We start from the raw sequence: 23,782 nt of genomic DNA on the forward strand, positions 1-23,782 counted from the left end.
GGGAATTGTCCCCGTTGTCTTGGTTAATATGGATCCCTCCATCAACATCAATTAAAAGAAACAGATTATTTGGTCATGATCACATTGTTTTTTTGTGGGGCATTGCTGTGTGCAAGCTGACTGCCACATTTCTTAGTGGGCACATTAAAAAAAGCATTTGCTGATAGGGTTTGGATATTCCAGAGGCTGCGAAGAAATGCACTCGTGGAAATGTTCGACTAACAATAAGTACGTATATGTGGTTGATGGATGGAATGAGACTCAACTGCGTTGAATCCATTGTTGGATAGCATACTGGCATTCACAACTGAGCCTCACAGCTGGACAAGGTACTGAAGGGTTGAATGTTCTTGAGGGGCAACCCGTCTGGATGAATCAGGGAAAGGAGAATATTAGAAAAGGAGAAAGGATGAGCTCTTTGGCCACTGATTGAAGTGGAGCATTTGTAAATTATACAGCTTGATTGTCTACGTTGGAATTCATGAAACTAATGAGTGATTATGAAATAAATTGGTATCAGCACAATACAACAATCTGATGACAGGTGAAAGTAGTGGGAATACAGGGCTATTTCACTTCTTCTTTAGTTAGTTCCATTCATTATCCTGTATGTTATTTCACAAAGTGTAATGACTTGACAAATTCACATACTTCATCTTTTTAGCCTCAAGCCTTCAGCCAGCATTATTGCAACATCATCACAACGAACGGAAAAAAATTGCAGACACAGGGTGATAATTTTTCACCTGATACAAGATTTGCATATCTTGTTTTAAATTTAGTTTCGTTAAGGATGAAAACATATTTAGTTGCTCAGTCATATTGCATAACATACTTGTTAAAGGTACGGTTAATGCTAACATCACTACGTGTCTCTCCAGTTGGAGAAACATAGGCCAGAATTATCTGGCTGCTCACGCCAGCGGGACCTCCTGGTCTTGCCAAAGATGCACCTCCTTCTCGGGTTTCTAGGCGGCGTGGGGTGCAGTCAATGGGAAATCCCATTGACAGCGGTGGGGCCAGGAGATGCCGCCACCAGAGACTGGTGTGCTACCTTCTGCCATGGGAACCATGCTGCAGGGAGGCCAGAAAATCCCCTTGAGCGGGGGTAGGTCATTCAGCCCTTTCAGCCTGCTTCACTATACAGTATGATCATGGAAGATCCTCTATCTCAAGGCTGTACTTATGCGATCTCACCATACCCCTCAACTTTGTTACAATCTGGCAACCTATCTAATTTATTCTCAAATATATTCAGTGACTTGGTCTCCACAGATTTCTGTGCGAGAGAATTCCACAGGTTCACCGCCCTGTGAATGAAGAAATGTCTCCTCATCTCAGTTGTAAATGGCCTACCTTGTATCCTTAGACTGAGCCCTTGTTCTAGATCTACCAGCCAGAGGAAACATCATCCCTGCATCCAGTATGTCCAGCCCTGTCAGAGCTTTATACATTTTAATGACATCTCCTCTCATTCTTCTAAACTCCAGCGAAGGCAAACCTAATCAATCCAATCTCTCCTAACTAACAATCCTGCCATCCCAGGAATCAACCTGGTGAATTTTTGCTGCATTCCATCTACGGAAGTATATACTTGAAGGCAAGTACTTGCTCTCTCTACGAAAATAATGGGTTCAATGTAACTGATTACTTTCATTTAGCGTAAAAGCCAAGCTTATGCTCAGTTCTTCAAAGGGATGTATGACCCTGATACCAGGGGCATAACTTTAGTCAAATCTGCCCAGCAGGAGCCTGGTAGAATCCATTTGATCCCTTTCTTTTACACCACACCTGATGTGGAAATCCATCTAGTCCTTTGCTGATTCTTCATGAATCATCCTGGACAGTGGGAACTGTGATGGCAGACTCATACTGATCCTGATACCCAGAGGTAGAGAGATTCTTCCTGCTTAGAAAGGATAGCAGAACTACAGGGCACAGCCTCAAAATAAGGAGGGGGGGGGAGGTGGAGGCAGTTTAGATCAGAGTTGAGGAGGAACTTCTTCACTCAAAGGGTGGTGAGTCGCTGAAATTCTCTGCCCATTGAAATGGTGGAGGCTACCTCGCTAAATATATTTAAGTCACTGGTAGATAGGTTTTTGACAGACAAGGGAATTAAGGGTTATGGGGAGAAAGCGGGAAAGTGGAACTTATCTGCTTCAGTTCAGCTATGATCTTATTGAATGGCGGGGCAGGCTCGAAGGGCTAGATGGCCTACTCCTGCTCCTATTTTTTATGTTCTTATGTTCTTACTTAGCATCCTGCTGAGTGGGGAGTGGGAAGCCTGGCTGTTTTGATTTCCTTTCCCAGGCAAGGGTCACTGAAACCAAATAATTCAGTGTAAACTGCTAATTGAATCTGCTGCAGTCCAATAATGGATGATGCCTTAAGACTCCAAGCTATATGGGGGAGCTCATTTATAGAACCTTTAAGTGTGACCAACAGACTTAGGTCAATGTGTTGCTTGTCACTTTGAAACATATAACAGGATTGTAAGATAAAACAGATGATTAAAACTTCATTAATCCATTGTGAGGCATAATGAAGGAATGTTCCATGATATTCAGCAATTCTAACTATTCTCCATAACAAGGCTGTTTGATCCAATTTGTGTAATTAACTTATTCATGTCACGGCTGTAGAAAAGATGGACGCCATGGGGGGATTGTCTACCGAGTCTTTGTGGGTGGGAGTTTGGAATAGGAAGGAGTCAATAACTTCACTGGGTGTTTTCTATAGGCCGCCCAATAGTAACAGGGATGTTGAGGAACAGATAGGGAAACAGATCCTGGAAAGATGTAATAATAACAGAGTTGTTGTGATAGAAGACTTTAATTTCCCAGACATCGATTGGAATCTCCCTAGGGTAAGGGGTATAGATGGGGAGTTTGTTAGGTGAGTTCAGGAGGGTTTCCTGACACAGTATGTTGATGACCCTACAAGAGGAGAGGCTGTACTTGATTTGGTATTGGGTAATGAACCTGGACAGGTGTCAGATCTCTCAGTGGGAGAGCATTTTGGAGATGGTCGTCATAACTCTATCTCATTGAGACATATAAGATGATGAATGGGATGGATAGGATAGAGGTGGAGAGGCTCTTCCCGCTCAGAAAGAACAGTAGGACTAGAGGGCACAACCTCAAGATAAAGGGGGGGCGGTTTAGAACGGAGTTGAGGAGGAACTTCTTCACTCAAAGGGTGGTGAATCTCTGGAACTCTCTGCCCGTTGAAGTGGTGGAGGCTGCCTCGCTAAATATATTTAAGACGCGGGTTGATAGGTTTTTGATAGGCAAGGGGATTAAGGGTTATGGGGAGAGGGCGGGAATGTGGAACTGAGACATGGCAGATCAGCCATTATCTTATTGAATGGTGGGGCAGGCTCGAGGGGCTAGATGGCCTACTGTTGCTCTTATTTCTTATGTTCTTACGTTCTTATGTTCTTATGTCCTTTACGCTGGCATTGGAGAGGGATGGGATCAGACAAGCTAGGAAAATGTTTATCTGGAGTAAGGGGAATTATGAAGCCATCAGGCAGGAAATTGGAGGCATAAATTGGAAGGAGGTTTTCTCGGGGAAATGTACAGAAGTAATGTGGCAGATTTTCAATGAATGTTGGTCTGGAGTTCTGCATGACAATGTTCCATTGAGACAGGGAAGTTTTGGTAGGTTACAGGAACTGTGGTGCACGAAAATTCTAATGAATCGAGTCAAAAAGATAAGAAAAGCGTACAAAAGGTTTAGGGAGCTAGGTAATGTTAGGGATCTAGAGGGGCATACATCTTGTAGGAAGGAACTTAAGGAAATTAGGAGAGCCAGAAGGGGTCATGAGAAGGCCTTGGCAGGTAAGGTTAAGGAAAACCTCAAGGCATTCTACAAGTATGTGAAGAGCAAACGGATGAGCTGTGAAGGAATACGACCGATCAAATGTGATGGTGGGAAAGTTTGTACAGAACCGGTAGAACTAACAGAGGTACTCAACGAATACCTTACTTCAGTATTCACAGTGGAAAAGGATCTTGGTGGTTATAGTGCAGTGGACTGAAAAGCCTGAGTATGTTGACATTAAGAAAGAGGATGTGTTGGAGCTTTTGAAAGGCATCAAGTTAGATAAATCACTGGGACTGGATGGGATATACCCCAGGTTACTGTGGAAGGCGAGGGAAGAGATTGCAGAGCCTCTGGTGGTGATCTTTGCGTCATCAATGGAGACGGGAGAGGTTCCGGAGGATTGGAGGATTGCAGATGTGGTTCCTCTATTCAAGAAAGGGAGTAAAGATAGCCCAGGAAATTATTGACTGGTGAGTCTAACCTCAGTGGTTGGTAAGTTGATGGAGAAGATCTTGAGAGGCAGGATTTATGAATATTTGGAGAGGTATAGTATGATTAAGGATAGTCAGCATGGCTTTGTTAAAGGCAGATCGTGCCTTACGAGCCTGGTTGAGTATTTTGAAGATGTGATTAAACACATTGACAAAGGAAGAGTGGTAGATGTGTTTATATGGACTTCAGCAAGGCGTTCGATAAGGTCCCCCATGCAAGGCTTATTGAGAAAGTGAGGGGGCATGGGATCCAAGGGGACGTTGCTTTGTGGATCCAGAACTGGCTTGCCCACAGAAGGCAGGGAATGGTTGTAGATGGGTCTTTTTCTGCATGGAGGTCGGTCACCAGTGGAGTGTCCCAGGTATCTGTTCTGGGACCCTTGCTGTTTGTGATTTTTATAAATGACCTGGATGAGGAAGTGAAGGGATGGATTAGTAAGTTTGCAGATGACACAAAGGTTGGAGGTGTTGTGGATAGTTTGGAGGGATGTCAGAAGTTGCAATGAGACATAGATAGGATGCAAGACTGGGTAGAGAAGTGGCAAATGGACTGCAACCTGGATAAGTGTGTGGTGGTTCATTTTGGCAGGTCAAATGGAATGACGGAATATAATATTAAAGGTAAGGCTCTTGGCAGTGTGGAAAATCAGAAGGATCTTGGGGTCCGGGTTCATAGGACTCTCAAATCGGCTTCGCAGGTAAAGGATGTGGTTAAGAAGGTGTATGGTGTACTGGCCTTCATCAATCGAGGAATTGAGTTTAGGAGTCGGGAGATAATGCTGCAGCTTTATAACTCCCTGGTCAGACCCCACCTGGAGTACTGTGCTCAGTTCGTCGCCTCCTTACAGGAAGGATGTGGAAGCCATTGAAAGGGTGCAGAGGAGATTTACAAGGATGTTGTCTGGATTGGGTGGCATGCATTATAAGGATAGGCTGAGAGAGCTCAGTCTTTTCTCCTTGGGGAGACGAAGAATGAGGGGTGACCTGATAGAGGTGTATAAGATGTTGAGATGTATTGATCAGGTGGATTCTCAGAGGCTTTTTCCCAGGGCTGAAATAGCTGCCACAAGAGGACACAGGTTTAGGATGCTGGGGAGTAAGTACAGAGGAGATGTCAGGGGTAAGTTTTTCACTAAGAGGGTGGTGGGTGAGTGGAATCAGCTGGTGGTGGTGGTGGTGGAGGCGGATTCGATAGGGTCTTTTAAGAGTCTTCTGGATGAATACATGGGACTTAGCAAGATAGAGGGTTATAGGTAAGCCTAGTAAGTAGGGATATGTTCGGCACAACTTGTGGACTGAAGGGCCTGTTTGTGCTGTAGTTTTTCTATGTTCTATGTTCTATAAGCAGGCATACAAGTGTATTGTCAGCCAGGGGTAAATTTGGCCGGCGAGGATAAATTAAGGTTGCCAGAGAATACGTTTAGGCTGCAGAGTTGACAGCGGGCAACGTGGCATTCCAAAACTAGTGTCCTTTAAGAGCATATGCTGTGGAAAATATGTAAAGGAAGTACATCTCTGATAAGATTATATCATGTGTGGTTTATCTAATGATAAAACAACCATTGTTATCTGTAGTCATTATCTCACTTTCATGGTGACTACGATAATTCCATAGCTGAGGATCTGGAAGGGAAGCAAAATGACAACCGAAATTGTAATGTGCCTTGAATTGTAAACAAAAACATCACCAGACACTTTGCAGATGAATGCCGGAAATGGACGTCAAAGAGATTAGGAGAAATACCAAAAGATCTGGCTAAAAATATGAATTTTGAGAGAAACTTTAAAGATGGAGAGGAAAATGGTGGCAAGGCAGAAGACTAGAGGCAAAACATTCCAGACAGCAGTCCAGATGTGCCTCCAGTAATGGGATGAAAAGAGGGTAACTGGAGGGTTAGAGTCAGAGACGTAATGTTTAAAGCGCTGGAGAAGTTTTAGGATTGGAGGAAGTCCAGAAATTGGTTTGAAGACAAGGAAATGGAATTTAAAGCTAATGTATTGCAGGACAGTGCCAACAAGCATCAGTGAGGGCAAGAAGGATAGACAGAGCTCAAGTAGAATATTAGACAGAATTACAGTTTACAATGGATAAAATATAGAAAAAAAAGGATGATATTAAACTAATCAAGTCAGGAAGTGACAAAACCATGGTCAAGACAAATTGAAGTAACAGTGGAACAGGGCTTGTGTGGCAGAGGAAGTAAGTCATTCCATTCATTGTAAGATGCAGCATCCAGCAATGCACCCAGATTTCCTCATTGAGATGAAGAGTGAGCTAGGGAAGGGGTTGGAGTTTGTAGGAAGGGGGCAGACTTTTGTGGACAACTCAATTGATCAGAGCTTTGAACTGTCCAATGTTGAATCAGAGGACTTTTGATCCAGCCTGGATTTGAAGTGGGGTTGCTTTCAATTTGGGTAGCAGCTGTTAAATTGAGTCAGATGTATAATGGACACTTGATCATTTTGCCTATTCCATCCCCAGCCCCAGACCCCAGCCTGCAAAAGTAAAAATTGCTTCAGTCCCCCACCTCGAGCAATATGTGAGCAGCTAAGGAATTGGATAGATTAGTGGATAGGCCTAGTTGAGTGTTATGAGCATATTCTGAGCAACCGCATTTATAGATCAGAGAAAATAAGAAATAGGAGTAGGAGTAGGCCTTTCCACTACTCAGGCCTGCTCCACCATTCAGTAAGGTCATTGCTGATCAATCTCAACTTCACTTTCCCCGCAGTCTCTCCATTATACTTGATTTCCTTAACTTCCAAAAATCCAACAACTTCTGACTTCAATTTATTGAATGAGTGTTCACAGGCTTTCAGGGTGAAGAATTCCAAAGAATCACAAACATTTAAGTGAAGACATTTCTCCTCCCGACTATCCTAAATGGTCAATCTCTTATTTTCAAACTTAAGCCCCATGTTCTAGACTCTTCAGCCACAAGAACTAAACTCCCAACATTTCCACTCTCAACTGCCTTAAGAATTTTATATGTTTCATTGAAGATCTCTCATGTTCCTGGCCTCTAGAATATGGATCTAGTCTACTTAATCTCTCCTCAAAGGACAAATTCCTCATCTTAGTCTAATAACTTTTAGAAGTTATAAATTGAGTCTAATAACTTTTTGTTATGCTTTGTCCAAGCCCAGTCATTCCCCCTTGGGTAAGGAGACCAAACTATATATTGTGTACTGTGAGTGTGGTCTCAGCAGGACGCTTGCAGTCGGATTCATGTCTTAGACCTGGGGCACTACCATAAAAAATTCTTGCAGTAATATCCTGAGGTTGAGATGATTAACCTCTAACAATCACAACTTTGTGTTAAGTATGATTTCCATCAAAGGACACTGTTTTCATTGACTTTAAATTTTCTCATGTTCCTTTATATCACCCTCAGGCAAATGCTGCTTTGATGTCAAGGCCAGTCAGTTCTTTTGCTGCTTTGTCCATGTTTGGATCAAGGCCTATAGCTGAATGTCCCTGGCAGAATGCAGACTGGGCATTGGTGAGAGAATTATACATGAGTAGATGCTGCTTGTTGACACCTTCCATCACTTTGCTAATAATGGAGAAAAGACAGATTATGTGGTAATTGGTTGGATTGGATTTTCCCTGCGGGATAGAACATACCAGTGTAATTTTCCACATTGTCAGGTTGATGCCAGTGTTGTAGCTCTACTGGAGCAGCTTGGCTAGGCATGTGGACCAGAAATCCTTCGCACTGCAGTCAGATATTTGTCAGGATCCATAATCCCTTTTTTGAATTCAATGCCTTTAGCCATTTACTGATACCAGATGGAGTGAATCAAATTGGCTGAAGGCTGGAATTTGTGATAGTGCACACCTCAGCAGGAGGCCGAGATATATCATCCACTTATGGCTGAAGCTGGTTGTGAATTCGATATGCTTGTCTTTTGCACTTGTACTGGGGTCCATGATCATTGAGGCAGGGAATATATGTGGAGTCCCCTCCTCCTGTTAGTTGGTTAATTGTCTACCGCCATTCATGACTGGATGTGATAGGACTGCAGAACTCAGATCTGATTCATTGGTTGTAGGATTGTTTAACTCTGTCTCCGGTATACTGCTTCTGTTGTTTAACTTGGAGCTTCACCAGGCTGACATTTCGTTTTCAGGTTTGCCCAAAGCTGCTCCTAGTATGCTCCACAACAGTCTTCACTGAACCAAAGTTGGTCAGGTAGCTGCATAGTAAGAGCAGACAATTTTGAACATTGTGATTGAACACATTATGGTTGGTGGTCCATAGCATTCACAATGCTCAGTTTTGAACAGCTTAATCTGTTCCAAATCTGCCCCATGCAGCATGGTTGTAGTGCCTCGCAACACAATGGAAAGTTTAGTTTGAAGGCAATCTCCACAAGGATTGTGTGGTGATCATTCTAACAACACTGTCACGGATAGATGGCAGGCGGATTTGGTGAAGTAGTTTTTTTCCTTGTGTGGATTCCCTCACCACTTGCTGCAGTCGTAGTCTGGCAGTTATGTCCTGGCCACAGCCAGCTTGGTCAGTTGTGGTGCTGCTGTGCTCTCTTGGCAATGGGCAACTATATTCTCCAACCAGAATACATTCAGTAGCTTTGCTGCCCTCAGGGGAAGTGTTGAACAACACAGAGGAGCACTGATTTATTAGCTGGGACAGGGTGAATGGTGCAAGAGGTTTCCTGGCCCATATTTGTTCTGATACTATGAGACTTCATAGGATTAGGGGTCAATGAGGAACACACATGGCTATCCCTTCTCAGCTGTGTAAAATATTTGCTTGACTCGTCTATGGGACAGCTCTCCCAATTTCTACAAGTCCCCAGTGAGAACTAGTGAGGATGTTGCAGCGTTGACTGGGTGGGATGTGCTTAGTCATGTTCAAATCTGATGTCAATGCCAGTGGTGACTTTCACATCCTTTAGCTGCTCTTCCTCTTTTTGGCCTGACCTTTCCTCTCCTACTCTTTCTCAATTTTCCATTTCCTTAATTTTTCTCCCTCCAGAACCTTCCATTTCTCTTAAACTTTTGCTCTGCCAAAATTCTAAAATTTTCAACTCTCATCTTTCTATTTTCACCTATTTCTTGTCTCTCTTTGTACTTATCCTTCTTTCCTCTCACTTCCCATGTCCCGCTTCCCGATTTCTTTCCTTTCCAAATTGCTCCTGAAGCCCAATGTGTTTCATTGCATTTTCCTCTCTAATTCCTCTCTGTCAGTCTCCTTAGCTTAGTCATATTTTCCATTAGCATTGACTCCCACCTTAATTCTACTTATCATTTCCTTTTCGTCTTATTATCTTCTGATTGAACCATCTCATCATTTCCTTAAATTTCTGTTTAGATTATTTTCCATTTGAACTCTCATTTTACTGTTATGTTGTTCTTAAAGAATTAGTGACTTTATTGTTATATGCATGTATGTCCAGAATGCCTCATTACCCACTACTGCATTAGTAAACTGCCAATCAACAACATATCTGTGATATATATTTGATGACAGTTCCTGTATAAAATAATGTAATTATTTTGAATTTCTAGAAACCAAAAAACGTAACATTCATCATTTGTTTTATGGCCTCCTTTATCTACTAATTCTTCCTCTGCATAACTCCCATTTTTTAAATTTTTTCTCTCCTTAGCTCCTTTTCCCTCTTTGTTTCATCTAACATTTCCATTTTCACATTTGGTTTTATATTTTCCTATTTCCTAAGCTTATAATTAACCTACAGTCATCCCAGCAGAGGGTTCTAAATTCAGTTTAACTGGCAGCTCAAATGTATTATTAAAGAATTATTGACTTTCATGTGGGCTTCTGAATAGCAGTTTGTTTTCATAAGGGATTATGGACTTGAGGATCTGGAAAATGTTTGAATGGTCTTTTCGGAATGGAAGTTTTTTTATTATTGTGAGTTGATATTTAGATCTTTATTTATGGCTTCTGAGAGCTGAACATGGTGGATATTAGGTAAGGCCTAATGGAGAGTACAAGGACCAAGAGGAGCTGTCTACATGCTTCCCTGTCCAGTATAAGATTGCCTGCTAGACTTGGGTTATGTTTTCCTTTACATCACATTCACACTGTGGTTGGTATGGATTGGCATTAGGTTGACATGTGGGGTATGAGGGGATATGGGGCTGGGTTGTTGGACAATGAGATGGTATGGATGGGGCATGGGAATTGATGGGGGAAAAGGAGGTGTGAAGACTGAGTGCTAGAAGACCTAAATTATAAGTGAACAACTGGGAAGAGCCACAGAGCACCAAGTGGGCATTTTAAACAGCCTGCCTTGATGCTCAGCAGTCCCTGTGGCCTCCTCTGATCTTTGTATCAGAGAGTTGGACCCGACTCCAGCCCATGCCTGTTCATCCCTTCCTTCTCACTCAGGGCAAAACCCAGCAGCAAGATCATAAAACCAGCATGAGAGGCGGTGGTCATGACAGTAGTCATGAGTGCCAACTCCAATCAGTGCCTTCCAGTGCTGGAAGAGGATGAACAATCTCCTCTATTCTGCCAAGGTAAATCACTCTCAGCTCACTCATGTCCACAGAGATCTCACTCACTGCCAGCTGAAGGTAAACTATCGCTTGTTCTCTCACACACATCTTTATCTCCCCTGCAGGTCATGACCTCATCACCTTGCTTGTCCCACTTACCACCAACATGTGCCAGGTATCCTCAGCATATGCCCTGGCATGCATCCTGTTTATACTCTCCCTATCTGTCTTTGTGCAGGACAAGTTGCTACACAAGAGGGAGAGATCACAGACTGGTGATGGGATGCCCGAACTGAAGGTCCTCAAGGGGTGGCAAGGTGGCATAATGGTTAGCACCGCTGCCTCACAGCAATAGGGACCTGGTTTGACTCCTGGCTTGGGTCACCGTCTGTATGGAGTTTGAACATTCTCCCTGTGTCTGCGTGGGTTTCCTCCGGGTGCTCTGGTTTCCTCCCACAGTCCAAAGATGTGCAGGTTAGATGGATTGGCCATGCTGAATTTCCTGTTAGTGTCAGGGGACTTATTAGGTTAAATACGTGGGGTAATGGGGATAGGGCCTGGATGTGATTGTGGTTGGTGCAGACTTGATAGATTGAATAGCCTCCTTCTGCACTGATTCAATGACCTTTGAGGAGATAGCGCTTCACCTAGCTGGTGAGGACATGGTAAGGTCAGCAGCAATAAACTAAGTGAGGATCCAACACTGCTGCATCGATCAGGCAACAACGTTGCGAGTCATCTCTCCTGTTTTGTGAGTCCCTGCCATGCAGTAATGACCTCCCCTTTCTTTTGCAAGCACATCTGGAAGCTTAGGGGGCCACCCGCCATGTCCTGGGCACCAGCTCAGAGAGCAGCACTGACAATGATTTTTCCCAAGGGGACACCCATCACAGTACGGCCCATACCCTCCACCAGCCCTGAATCACACCATGGTGGGATCTAGTTTCAGAACTAGAATTCAGAACAGAATTCAGGTCACAATCTGGTGACCATATATTTTAAAGTTTATTTATTAGTCACAAGTAAGGCTTACATTAACACTGCAATGAAATTACAGTGAAATTCACCTAGTCACCACACTCTGGCGCCTGTTCTGGTCAATACACCCAACCAGCACATCTTTCAGACTGTGGGAGGAAACCAGAGCACCCGAAGGAAACCCACGCAAATACGGGGAGAACAAACTCCACACAGACAGTGACCTGAGCTGGGAATCGAACCCGGGTCCCTGGCGCTGTGATACAGCAGTGCTAACCATTGTGCCATTGTGCTGCCTCTATCACAATCCGTTCCACAGCAGGCAGAGACATGGACATCTCAGGTTGCTGGCACTCCCTCAGAGGATTGCTGGTGGCCAGGAGTCTGATGGCTCCCAGTCAGGTAAGGTGCCTCTGGGTCTGAACGTCCAACCTTCTGACTCAGAAGCGAGGATGCTGCTGATGCTGCAGGTGGCACAAAGGGTGGGATTTTCTGGCTGCGCTCGCCCCAAGGCTGGAAATTTCCATCCGAGGTCAATGGAACATTACATGATCCACCCTCACTTGCTATAATTTCCTTGATGTGGAGGTGCCGGCGTTGGACTGGGGTGGTCACAGTAAGAAGCCTCACAACACCAGGTTGGAGTCCAACAGGTTTATTTGGTAGCATGAACTTTCAGAGGTGAAGGAGCAGTGCTTCGAAAGCTCGTGTTACCAAATAAACTTGTTGGACTTTAACTTGGTGTTGTGATACTTCTTACTGTACAATTCCTTTGGCCATGCTGAATTGCCCCTTAGTATCAGGGGACTAATTAGGGTAAATACGTGGGGGATGGGAAAATTCCACCCAAAATCTTCAGGTGTTGCAGGAGTGGGAGAAAAGATTGTGAAAGATTGTTCCATAAAATCCATGAAGAACAGAAAGTGCCTGAAGACCATAAGAAATGATAATGCCAATTTGTTTCGGAGAAGGAGACCAGACTAAATGCAAGAGTTACAAAACATGCTGATTATATCCAGAAAAGTATTCACTCAGGCACTGCAGAGGAAAAGGAAAAGGTACGTACAAATGGAAAACAATCGGTTTTAGATCAGGATGAAGTACAATAGACCAACTGTTGGTGGTAAGACTGATTTCTTAGGAAAGTACAGAACACAATATTCACTGCTATATCAAAGAAGGCAGCATATAGCCAGAGGGATTCGGTACGGCTGGAGGATGTAAAGTCATCATAGTCCCAGGTGGCCATAGGCTGCCCACCCCTTGCAGGAGGAGAGCTGACACGTGGTGATTTAAAGATCATCACACCTCAGACGAGAGACAAGATTGTAAGGTGGGACCTTCATGGATGACCTTAACTGTTACAGCAATTGAACCCCTGCTGTTGGCATCACTAACCAGCTATCCAGCCAACTGAGCTAAACCGACTCCTAATAATATATACTATTCCTGAAAAATATGTTAGCCTGATAGAAACTAAGATACAAATCTGAGTGTTATTGAAGTGCATAGGCATTGAATGGTTTAGACCGACAGTTTTAAGTTTAAAGTTTATTTATTAGCATCACAAGTTGGCTTATATCAACACTGCAATGGAAGTACTGTGAAAATCCCCTAGTTGCCACATTCCAGCAGCTGTTCGAGTACACTGAGGGAGAATTTAGCTTGGCCAATGTGCCTAACCAGTGCATCGTTCAGACTGTGGGAGGAAACCAGAGCATCCAGAGGAAACCCATGCGGAAAGACACGGGGTGAACATGTAGACTCCATACAGACAGTGACCTCAGCCAGGAATCAAAGCTGGTTCCCTGGCACTGTGAGGCAGCAGTGCTAACCACTGTGCCACCATGCTGTCCCGCAGTTGGTGTGAGACATGTAGAGACAACGGGCGAGTCAAGCCAATTGGCGCTCAGCCAAATCTCCATGCCCATGTACAGCATAGGGACCAGAGAATCCCAGCTGCTATGTTTTCAAATCCCTCCTTGATTTTGCCCCTCCTGATCTCTCTCTCTCTCTGTATTCTCCTTCAACCCTATGTTCCTCTGAGATATTACACCCTTCAAATTCTGGTCTCTTGTGCATTCCCAAATTTAATTTCTCCATTATTGTTGGACTGTGCCTTCAGTTGCATGTCATTCTGAGTGATGTTCTGCTGGAGGGAATAGGATGGAACACCCAACAAGTTGCTAAGCATGTGTAAAATAGGGCAAAATGTAAACAGTAGACAACTGATAGGTACTTGGCAGGATCTGTCAATTGATCTGATCTTGTAAAACAATAACATCTCCTCAAACTGGTTTAGCTGCTGATTATTTGAATTGAACTTTAAATGTAATTCACTGAGTCTTTGTTTGTTCAGACAAATGAGCTCACCTTAACACCATCCTATATTTAGACAGAAAATGACATCACATGGATCAGAATGTGCAGAAAGTAAGTGACTTCATAGATAAGGTGCAAGATAAGAATGTTCTAATTTGCAAGTCATGGTTATTAAATTAAAGTTGAGTGTCGTGCAGCCATGGGTAAATTTCTAAGGGTGGGCTCTGTCCAGCTACTCAAAATGAGACACTCCCTTTACTCTTTGTAACAAACCAAAGTAGATTTGTTTGGTTTGAAAAACCTGAAAATAACCATCCTGGTGGTTAAAGTGCAGAATAGCTGATGAAAGCCGCAATAGAGCCATAACTATCGTCTAGTGGTGGAGAACCATTAAATAACAAAGCAACTAGCCAAAACTTGTAAACTTTCTGGTCATAACCTCCTCTAATGTCTGGATGATGTTGTGCTGCACAGCCTAGGAAGGTCCCAGATTTCTTTATGTTCTTTGTTGAGTTGCGATGCCTAAATTGGTTTCAGCGTACTCATGACATGAGTCCAGGGTTCCCGACATTGACTGAAGCCAATGACTCCTGCCAGAAGTATAACTGTATAGACACTTACTGTGTGTTTCCCATACTACTCTGGCTCATATGCGAAGGGTGACTATTTGGGTAAAATGCAAAATGTCTATTATTGTTAAGGAACAGAGAAACATAAGAACTGGAACAGGTCATTCAGCCCCCCGAGCCTGTTCCATTCTTCAATTCATTTATGGTGAATCTATATTTTAATTCCATCTACCTGTCTTGGTTTTGTATGGGAGATTGTGGAGTAGTGGTAATGTCATGTGACCAGTAATCTAAAGACAGAAGCTAATGTTCTGGGGATGTGAATTCAAATCCCACTTTGGCAGCTGGTGGAATTTAAATTCAATGAATAAACTTAGGGTTCAAAAGCTAGCCTCGGTAATCGTGATTGTGAAATTCTTATTGATTGTTAATGAATGTCCTTTAGGGAAAGAATTCTGCCATTCTTATGTTTTGGCCTACATGATCCAGATCCACAGCATAGTGGTTGGCTCTTAATTGGCTTGAGAAATGACTCAGCGAGTCACTCAGTTCAAGGGCAATTAGGGATAGGCAACAAATGTTTGTCTTGACAACAATGAAAAAAAATCTTAACACCCTCATCTCACAAAAATCAGCAAAGCCCTTTTGACAGCACCTTCCAAATTTATGACTACCATTATGAAGGGCAAACACAGTAGACACATGGGGACATCACTACCTGGAAATTCCTCTCCAAGTCACTCACCAACTAGACATGCAACCACATCACTACTTCACTGTCGCTGGGCGAAAATCCCTCCCCAACAGCACTATGGGTGTACCGACACCACATAGATTGCAGTGGTTCAAGAAGGCAGTCCACCACCATCTTCTCAAGGGCAACTAGGGATGGGCAATAAATGCTGGCCCTGCCAAAGATGCCCACATTCCTTGAATTAATAAAACAAAATAGGTTAAAATGGCTGAGTAGTACTAAGTCTTCAGTCACTAAAGCTGGGTTGATGCGTTCATTGAGTCAAAAAGACCGAACAAGCAACATTGTTCTGGAACTGTTCAATTTGCAAGCACAATTGTCCAAGTCACAATTAAGCAGCCACGAAGATAGAGTAAACCAAATCTGTACTAAAAGTCAAATCAATTAAACAAAAATAGAACATTTAATCTCTCAATTGGAAGTCTATAAAGAAGGTGGAGGGGAGTGAAATCATGCTCTCCTGGGTACTGTGTCCAAATGTTGCGTTGGAGTGAGAAAGTAACTTGTGATGTAAAAGACTCTATATTTACTCCTGAAGAAGCCGAGTAGCCTTAACATTTGGGTAGTTTATTGCAATTTTTGTGCCAGAATTGTGCTGTGCTTTATCTGTTAAAGTTCCTATAAATACAAACCTCTGTTTTAGCCAACGCCTTGTCCGCTGAGAGGTAATGGTTGAGTTAAACTCACAAAGGGTTGAACTTAGCTTATTTGTGCCACATCCTCATTCTGCATTTCAGCCAGTGAGGGAAGCCTTTACCCTTTGCAGACCAAGACCCAGTAAGTTTCACATTCAGATTTGCCATGATCTTATTGAATGAAGCAGGCTTGAGGGGTCAAATAGCCTTCTTCTGCACCTATTTCTGATGTAAAAGTGGTGCTTAGATAGTGGCAAATTGCACCATGACTTAATCACTCAAACTACACGTTCCATTTCTCACATATTGTTAGGGCCACTTTCCATTACCAAATTGAGCCACGTAGTTGCTTCAAGACATCCCTGATAAACTGGATCATGAAGGTGTCTCACATCACAATTACCAATTCTAACACCAGAACCCTTACACATTTGTAACTTACACCATAGGGGAAAGGGGTCTAATTCGATAGCTCTTTCAAAGAACTGATGCAGGCGGAATGGGCTGAGTGGCCATCTTCTGCGTTTGGTCTTTCTATGATTCTATGTGAGAACATGGTTTGCTAGCCTACTAAACTAATCAGTTTCTCCAAATGGTTTTTAAATTTGCTGTAACTGGTGGCTCATAAAACGTTTCACTATAAAAAAATGCTGTCAACTTTTTCCACTGTTTGGGGCATGTTTGAAACAGTATTGCATTTTATCCTTTCTTTATTATTGACATACATAGAAACCTTGTCCAATATCAGATGTAGTTTACTCAAGTCTGATTATCCAGACTGTGTTACAATATTTGCTTCAAGATAAAATATTTATGTAATAATTTTATTGCACCAGCCTAGGTGCGTGTGTATACTACTTGAAACTCCTCACACACAATAACTGTTTTATTTCCTATTCTATCTTTCACTCCAATCTACCACTGGATGTCACCATAATTTACGATCGGAAATTTAATATTGGAAACAGCCAGTCATTGTGATACTAATAGATTGTGACATTGATTGTGTTATCCACTGGCATTAACACAGCAATAATCTGCTCACTGGGATCCTGATCTCATTGCAGATTGCTTCAATCTTAGATAAGAAAGTCAAATTCAAAAGGGAGGTGAGAGTGATGCTCTTGACATTAAATTAGCATTTGACTGAATCATGGAGCCCTAGCAAATTAAGTCAACGAAAGTCGGGGAAAACTTTCCACTGATTGGAGTCACACCTAGCACAAAGAAAGATGATCATTGGAGGCCAATCATTTCAGCTTCAAAATATAACTGTGAGTTCCTGAGCCCAACCATCTTCAGCTGATTCATTAATAAACTTGCCTCAAACTTAAAGTCAAAAGTGAAGGTGTTAACTGATGATTGCATAATGTTCGGTACCATTTGTGACTCCTCAGATACTGAAGCAAACCCTGTCCATACACAGCAAGACCTGGATAACACTTAGATTTGGGCAGAACAGAGGCAATGAATACTGGTACTACACAAATGCCAAGCATTGATCATCTCCAACAAGAGAGAATCTAACCACCTTCCCTTGACATTCAATATCATTATCATTGATGAGTCCCCAATCTCAAAATCCTGGCGGTCATGATTGACCAGAAACAGAAGTTTCTGGTATACAACCGTATACATACATACCATGGTTACAAGAGCAGTTGAGAGGTCTGAAATCATAGAAACACTATAGTACAGAACAAGGCCATTCAGCCCATCGAGTCTGCATGGACCACAATCCCACCCAGGCCCTACCCCCACATCTGTACATATTTTACCCACTAATCCTCTAACCTATGCATTTACAGTCAATTTAGCATGGCCAATCAACATAACCTACATATCTTTGGACTGTGGGAGGAACCCGGAGCACCCGGAGGAAACCCACGCAGACACGAGGAGAATGTGCAAACTCCACACAGACAGTCACCCAAGATGGGAATTGAATCCAGGTCCCCGGAGCTGTGTAGCAGCAATGCTAACCACTGTGCTACCATGCCACCCACCTTCACCTTCTGATCCCCCAAAGCCTGTCCACAAATCAGGAATGTGATGAAATACTTTCCATTTGTCTGGTTGAGTGCAGCGCCAGTCACACCCCTTGAAGAAAATACAAATACAGCCTCTAGTGTATTGTAAATCAATTGCTAGATCTGTGCATATACTCTGTTGGATAAATGAAGTATAATATGGCCAGCTGTAGCCTAAACCTTCTCCTTTCCATCCCCAATCTTTCTCAATTTAGCCTTGAAAAATTGCAATCTCTTCCTCAAACAGCATCCCTGTCCCGTCACTTTCACCTGTCTATTCCTTGTATCAGTCATCCTCTGGATTCTTCAGCGAGATTTAAATTTAAGAAGTAATTCTCTAAAGGTGTCCATTGTTTGATACGGTCCTTTTTGAGCCAAATTCTAACTTTGCAGAAGACTACTGTAAACAAACAATTGTCCTCAGTTAATACAGCCACGATGGTGAAAGAAAGCAATCAGCTAACCTTCTGAATCCAGTTGTGAGGTGATCTAACGATGAATTTGTTAGAACAGCAGGGGAATGAAATGCTCAGAAAGTAGGGATTCCTTAATTGCTTCTCTCAGCCCTCTTCATGGACCATGATGCTATTCTACCATTATTCTCGCTGTACTTGTAGGATTCTCTTTCTTGGGTTTTCAGGTTATTTACACTAGTTTGCAACCAATCCCAAGGCTCCAATAATATCACTGTTTAAAATAATGAATCTTAAGCTCCCTGATATTTCTTCTGTGGGTTCATTTTTATCGGTAACAGAGACATCAGGAGTAGGAAGGTCTCAGATCTGGTCCTCAGCCTGAATTAGTGGATGAGAAGGAATTTTTTCAGCCAGAGGGTGGTAAATCTCTGGAATTCATTGCTGCAGAAGACTGTGGAGGCCAGGTCATTGAGTGTATTTAAGACAAAGATAGATGGATTCTTAACTCTTAAGGGGATCAAAGATTTTGGGGAGGCGATGAGAAAATGGGGTTGAGAAACATATCAACCAATATCAAATGGTGGAGCAGACTCAATGGGCTAAATGGTCTAATTTTGCTCATTTATCTAATAGTCTTATAGTCTTATCTAAAACAAGGTGGCAGTCAGACTGCTGCAATTGTCCTTCTGTGCTGTGGTTGAGAGCTCATCCAAGGTTTGCTGCCCTGTATTCTTTCCAGCAGTTTCCGGAAAGTTTGTACATGTGGCCAGACTGATAGTCGGTATGATAGTCCTTAGGGTCAAAGGATCAACATACATTCACTCGCTAGGATGAGACACCAGAGCAGGATGTCTCCCCTTGAAATTGTAACCCCAATGTCAGTACCTTTTGGGGGAGAAAAGAAGAACAAGAAGAGATTATTTGTTTTTATAATGAAGGCAACCTTGGGGGCTGGAGGCATTAATATTTCTATTCTTATTACAGGTATAGCAAGTTGTGTTCTGTTAAATATATATATTATTATAGTTCTGCAGTCTGCATGTTGATTCTCATTGTTGCAAGCGGAAGACTTTTTTTTGACTGCTTATCTCTATACTGGACTCCAGCCAGTGGACAAAATGTCTCAGCATGTATAAACTACTGCACTGTAATTTCCCAATCAAGTAACATTGTGTACTGTGGCTTATTCATATCTAGTCTTTGTTGGTGCATGCTCCTGAAAGATGCATAACAACAGTGGCTTACGCGGCTGCAAACTTAACAAAGTCCTTGGGTCAGTAGTTAGAAAACAACCCATGGAAATGCAAACATATCATCACACTCAATTAATGCCTCAATATTTATCCACAGGATGTTCTTGAGTGAGAACCTCTTTAACAGTATAACACTCTCAACATTCCAATCATAGCCAATGCCTGCCTCCAAGAAATGGAATTCTACTCTATCATTATTAAACACCTTAAATCATTCACACAATGCTTTAGTACATTGTGTACGTTGGGCATTTGATACCTGCAATCAATACTTCCAACCAACACCTCAAATGTCGTCATGTTTTGATGTTAAAGCAAAACATGGTGGCTTATCTGATTTGGCGAGACTTATGCTTTTCGTGTTTCATTCTCTGAAGATGGATCAGTGGCTCTGAAGCCTGGCTGATGTACTTCATTGAAATGGTTTGACCAGATTGCTAGATTGGCTCAGTTGATAGCATTTTTACTGCTGAGACAGTAAATTCTGGGTTCTAGTCCCACTCCAGAGACTCGAGCATAACATATGGTGTTGAACACAAAAGCTCAAGGCCCCATTTCTTTAGGATATGAGATTAAACTAAAGCCCCTTCTGTCATTGATTGATTGATTGTGTAAAAGATTCTGGTGGCAATATTCGAAGAAGAATGATAGAGTTTTCCATTGTGCCAAATTATTCAACCGACTCCATAAAAACAGATTATTTACATGCTATCACAATGTTGACTGGGGAACCTTGCTCTGCACAAATTAGCTACTGCACGTCTTACATGACACAGCTTAAAAGCGCATAACTGGCTATGAAGTTGCTTGGGATGTCAGGTGCTTTTCCTTTGAATACAACAACAGTATTAATCTGCAGATTTCTAACTTCTTGCTGGGAGAGAGTTGAGAACTTCCGTATATTTTGTGGCACATGGCACATACAGGGGAATACATTGGCAACTTTAGGGTTATGGTATAGGTGTGGACTGCTTGGGACAAGGCTGAATCTGGATTTTTATCAAGGGTCTTAATTCGCTGCAGAATAGGGCCATTGTGGAGTTACTGAGAAGGCTTAGTAATTTGTGGCCCCATTCCTCCCCCATGGCTACTTGTCCCTTGTTTAGTTTTGCTCCCACAGAGCACTCACCTTTCTTCTCCTATTAACACATTCTTCCATCCTACCACATGCCACTATTAGCACAGCTCAGTCCTTAATGGCATCATTAACATACTTTGTTAATGGACAGCATAGTGTCACAGTTGTTAATACTGTTATCTCACAGTGCCAGGAACCCGGGTTCAATTCGTTCTCCCTGTGTCTGTGTGGGTTTACTCTGGGTACTCTGGTTTCCTTCCATAGTCCAAACATGTGTGGGTTATGTTGGTTGGTTAAAGTTATCCCTTAGTGTCACAAAGACTAGCAGGTTAAATACATGGTTATGGGGACAGCGCCTGTGTGGGATTGTTGCTTGTGCAGGCTCAAAGGGCTGAATGGCCTCCTTCTGCGCTGTATGGATTCTATGATACCCATTTGTCAGGTATCCAAGACTGATATTGTCAGTCTGTGTGACCTGTCCCTGTCCTTCCATTCTACCCCACTGCCTCCAACCCCTTCTCCAACTAAATAATTCATTACATTTCGACCTCCCTTCAGTTCTGTAAAAGGGTCATGAGGACTCAAAATGTTATCTCTGTTTCTCTCTCCACAGATGCTGCCAGACCTGCTAAGTTTATCCAGCATTGTCTGTTTTCATTTCTGAATTTGGGAGCTGGTACGTATGGAAGGTGCCTGAGTTGTGTTTGGACTGCAAGGATGGAGTTACGGTCCACATGTTAACTTCCCAATCATTGTTGTGGGAAAGATTGCCCTTTAGCTCAGTGGGGCAATATGTGCCTTCCTTGCAGCATGGTGCCATTAGGCCATATGTTGTATGTAGGAGGCCTTTGATTGCCAAGAGGCAGCTGCAGCAAGCACAGGCCTGGGACTGCAGGAACTGTGACGTGTATTGTGCTGCGTGTGGCCTCCTGGATTGATCGCTGCATGTCCTTCTGGTACCATCTCCTGAGAGGAGTGAAACCTGTGTAGTATTTCGGGGTGAGGGGATGAATGGTGGGTTGGGGAGCAGCAATATTACATAGTTGATACATTAAAGCAGGAAACATGCATTCTGTTTGCTGCACAAACGTCCCCACTGATCCTGTCAAAGCTGGAAGATTAGGCCCTCGGATGCAGGCGGTTAGCACTGGAAGGGATGCACCTGCATGGCACCTTCCAATGCTGAAGACTGTTGGCTCGGGGAAGAGCACTGGGGCTGGGGTGTGATAAGCTCCCTCCTTGAAAAACATGATTCACGCATTTCAACAGTACTTCACCCACCTGGCAGCCTAGATTAAAAACTCACTCTGGAATGAAGTTGGGTCTGAACACATTGGTTTCTGACTCAGTAAGTTTGGCAGTCACAAGTAGTTATGTTCCAAACACTCTCTTTTAGTCAAAACAACATGGGTGTGTACATATTCTTGGTGAGTTGTAAAGATATGAATTCTCAGAATCTGCGTATCGCTGGCAAGGCCTGCATTTGTTGTCCTTCCCGAGTTGTCCTAACAACATAATGGTGGTGGGCCTCCTTCATAGAATCATAGAATCCCTACAGTGCAGAAGGAGGCCATTTGGCCCATCGGGTCTGCATGGGCCCTATCTCATGTTTACCCCGCTAATCCCTCTAGCCTACGCATCACGGGATTCTAAACGGCAATGTAGCATGGCCAATTAACCTAACTGCACATCTTTGGAGTGTGGTAGGAAACCGGAGCACCCAGAGGAAACACATGCAGATGCAGGGAGGATGTGTAAACTCCACACAGACGGTGACCACTTCATAAACCACTGATTGCACGATTGATAGAACTAAGTGCAATTAGGTTGCTACAGAGGATAGTTAAGAGCTAACTAGCTTATCTGTAGGACTGAAGTCATGTATCAATCAGATAATGTAAGAATGGAAAATGTTGTAATCAGAAGGACAGTAATGAACCATTTTGGTTTTCACAACAATCTAACAGCCTCACTTTTACTGATAACAATTGTGTCAAGAAATGGTCATTTTTTTTAAACCTAAAAATGTCCTTTCACACTGTGTCAGCATTGATGATGAGGCCAGCATTTATTGCCGATCTCTAATTGCCCTTGGGAAAGTGAGCTGCCACCTTGATCCACTTGCAATCTAATTGGTGTTGTTAGGAAGGTAGTTCCGGACTTTTGGCACAGTGATAGTGAAGGAAAGGAGATGTAATTCCAAGTTACAAAGGTGTGTGGCTTAGAGGGGAACTTGCAGATGGTGGTAACAAAGAACAAAGAGCAAAGAACAACCCAGCACGGGAAACAGGCCCTTCGGCCCAACGAGCCTGCGCCGCCGCATCCTCCTACACCTATTCTACCCTGCATGTCTGCGAGTGGAACCCCTATCTTAGCCAGATTCAGGGGAGAATAGTGTCAATTTGGTAAACCAATCAGCCTAAGAGCACATCTTTGGGGTGTGGGAGGAAACCGGAGCTCCCGGAGGAAACCCACGCAACCACAGGGAGAATGCACAAACTCCCACAGACACAGGCCCAAATCCATGTATCTGCACAGCTAGCAGTGCTAGTCACCGAGCTGTTGCGGCGCCCGTCTACCGGTCCAGGATCAAGCACACACACCGACACGAAGTACTAGGCCACTTCCGGAACCTCCAAGAGCAGCCCACGCACGACCCACCGTGTGCATGTCCCTCGTTTGACAACAAGGTGGACCTCCACCTGCGGAATAAAAAGACAAAAACGTTAACATGTAAGTCTGCATTTCCGGTCTCTCCCGAGGCTCTGACCCTATTTAATACCCCCTACTATAACCCTCCATCCTCGTTTCACTCATGTGTCTATCTAAGTAAACCTTAAACGAGTCCAACGTTCCTGCCTCCACCACCCTACTCGGTAGCGCGTTCCATACCCCCACGACCCTCTGAGTGAAGAACCTTCCTCTCACATCCAAA

The sequence above is a fragment of the Carcharhinus amblyrhynchos genome, chromosome 9 (assembly GCF_965287045.1).
Source record: "Carcharhinus amblyrhynchos chromosome 9, sCarAmb.v2.hapA, whole genome shotgun sequence".
Taxonomy (NCBI): Eukaryota; Metazoa; Chordata; class Chondrichthyes; order Carcharhiniformes; family Carcharhinidae; genus Carcharhinus; species Carcharhinus amblyrhynchos.